This window comes from Limulus polyphemus, unplaced genomic scaffold, assembly GCF_000517525.1.
Source record: "Limulus polyphemus unplaced genomic scaffold, Limulus_polyphemus-2.1.2 Scaffold34, whole genome shotgun sequence".
Taxonomy (NCBI): domain Eukaryota; kingdom Metazoa; phylum Arthropoda; class Merostomata; order Xiphosura; family Limulidae; genus Limulus; species Limulus polyphemus.
This window is the reverse complement of record NW_013665644.1, coordinates 668,378-671,742: the sequence shown is the minus strand read 5'-3', so window position 1 is coordinate 671,742 and position 3,365 is coordinate 668,378.

The window sequence follows — 3,365 nt, the reverse complement described above, 5'->3', positions numbered from 1 at the left end:
GTATATATATATATATATATATATATATATATACTGTGTTATTTTCTGACCCATTTGACAAGATGGTTTTAAACACTGAGCACTGAACGAAGAGAGTCTTCAATTTATAATTTTGAAAGTATTTTAAATATCAGTCGGTCTGCAACTCAACTCATCCGGACTATATTACCATAACTCTCCTTTATTGCCAATTCTTGTAGTGTTTGTTAACCTTCAGTCCAAATGTAACCTTTGGAATTATATGGTACTTGCGACTGATGTGCAAAATTTTAAAAACGTAAAAATTGCATTCGTTGACTTATAAATTACCTTACAAAACTGTGGTTTTATTTTATTTTATTGTCGACGTTTCTTAGAGTGATTTATCTCCGAAAGTCTAATTTCTTTATTTTATCACCTCCGGATTTTTTTACCTACATGTGTATATATATATGTATACATATAATATATTTTACTTACATGTGTATACATGTATACATATAATGAGCTTTGTTAAAACATCAAAGTTATTCGTATGGCTAATTTTGAAATTGATCAATGACTAGAGTACTATCGTATTATTATTTTTTTGTTTTGTGAATATTTTTGTAGTTGTACGTTTGTAATTTAGTATATTTTAATTAATATCACTTGTGTAAAGCAGTGACGTCAAGTGTAAAAGTGTTTATTTTGTCGAATTTTGAATAAAATGTATATATAGTACATTTCTGACGTTCTAATATTAGCCTCCCAGTGGCACAGCGGTATGTGACGTTAGAAACCGGATTTCGATACTCGTAGTTGGCGGAGCGCAGATAGCCCTTTGTGTAGCTATGTGCTTAATTAAGAACAAACAAACAATCAAACATTTTTCTAATATCAAGTGTATAGATACTGCCTTTATTAAATCGTCATGTATAAAGCATGGATATCACATTTTCAAACAGAATGATCATAACAATTATATCATTTATTGCATTTGCCAAAGGATGTTAGAAATACTGTAATCGATTCGACAAAAGCAAAGTATTTGATTATATTACTGTTACTGTGAAGACAGAGGGAATTGTAGAGGATATACACTGTGACAGAGGGAAATTATAGAGGATATATACTTTTGTCCCTGTGGAGACAGGGGGAACCTTAGAAAGATATACGTTACTGTCACTGTGAAGACAGGGGGAACTTTAGAAAGATATATGTTACTGTCACTGTCAAGATAAAGGGAAACTATAGAGGATATATACTGTTATCACTGTGAATACAAAGGATAATTATAGAAGGATATATACTGTTATCACTGTGAAGACAAAGGATGATTATAAAAGGATATATACTGTTGTCACTGTGAAGACAAAGGATAATTATAGAAGGATATATACTGTTGTCACTGTGAAGACAAAGGATGATTATAAAAGGATATATACTGTTGTCACTGTGAAGACAAAGGATAATTATAGAAGGATATATACTGTTGTCACTGTGAAGACAAAGGATAATTATAGAAGGATATATACTGTTATCACTGTGAAGACAAAGGATAATTATAGAAGGATATATACTGTTATCACTGTGAAGACAAAGGATAATTATAGAAGGATATATACTGTTGTCACTGTGAAGACAGAGAAAAACCTTCGAAAGATATACACTGCTGTCACCGTGAAGACACATGGAAACTACAGAAGTATATATACTGCTGTTAATGTGAAGACAGAGGGAAACTACAGAAGGATATACACTGCTGTTACTGTGAAGACAGAAGAAAACTATATAAGGATATGTAAGTTGTAAATCATTAAAGTTTATTCTGGTAAAGAAATGCGTTTATATTATTTATCAAGCATTTCATTCAGATCTGTGTAGTTGCCTAGTACAAACTCAGCTACACAAACTGGGAAAGCAGCTGAAAAGTCACCTTTACAACTCAAGAATTAATGTCCTGGTATGTTGGAAAAGTACAGTATTCGTATACTTTAAAAAGACCCCGACCGAACGTTAGCTTCAAATTTAGAAATAAGAGACATGTAAAGTCACAGTAGGCTGCATATTTAGCATTAAGAACATATAAAGGTCGTGGTCTGGTACAACTTCAGCATCACGAAGTTTTAGAAAGATGATTTATATCTTCGACTTTAAGGACTACAAAAAGTTGTGGTCTGCTGCAAATGTGTCATTGGGAGTTTTTCAAAAGACTAGAATGAACTTCAGCTTTCCCTGCAGAAGACTACAAAAAGTTGTAGTCTGATGTAAGTTTAATATTGTGGTATCAGCTTTAGAAAATAATAAAAAATCGTACGTATATAAAGCTTTGAAACAGCTATTTGTGGGATAATAGATTTATTTCACTACGACGTTCTGTTATATGAATGTATTTGTACTTTGAATGTTGTACGTGATAGAAGGATATATACTGTTATTCACTGTTAAAGACGAAACGTATTACTGAACCATATCTATTATCTCATAAATAACGGTTTCAAAACTTTATAAATGTTCCACAATCAAGTGGGTACCTTTTAAAAAGCTTGGAAACTATAGAAAGACCTGGATGAGTTGCCGCTTTAGCTTTAAAAGTCTCTAAAAATTATAATTAATTGTTGATTCAACACTAAGAAACTTTAAACACACCTGAATGAACCTCAGCTTCAGCTTTAGAAAACCTTAGAAAGTCACTCGAGGATATAACTTTAGCATTGGGAAACTTTAGTAAGTCGGAAATTAATTGTAAATTTACTTTAAGAAAAAAGATAAATGTAAAAACTTTAGAAAATTTCAACATTTGAAAAAAAAAAGAGTAAAATCCGAACTTGTTTCATATTCACATTGGATAAACGGTATAACAGTTGTAAGAATGGCAGATAACTGTAACGTTCGTTTTAAAATATCCTGAAATAATTGTTGTCAACAGCTCCAATTGCTAATAAACATTACTATATGATACTATATAAACCATATATATTTTTGCATAAAATAGAAACATCGCTAGGCTTAAACACGTAAACTGCAAAAGAAAATAATTCATCACCACAAGTCTTATACCCTATAGTTCCCACACGTATTGAGGTCATTAAGATAAATACAAATGACTAATCAGGTTCGTTGAACAAGTTTAAATGCTGTCTCATCTCATCACTAATGATAACTAAGAAGCTCTTAAAGAATCGCAACATCAATCGATCATTTCAATGAACTCGAAATGCTAGATTTATATGAAGGATAAAAACCTTTCACTCTTTATATATAAAAACATTAACTGCTCTAACATTGGTATCAACGTAATCGATATTATAGAAAAGACATCCCAAGTTAATTATTTCAACCTAAACTGAGTCTTTGATATGAAGAGAGGAGAGAAGATTACAGTTCATATTTTCTAAAGAACG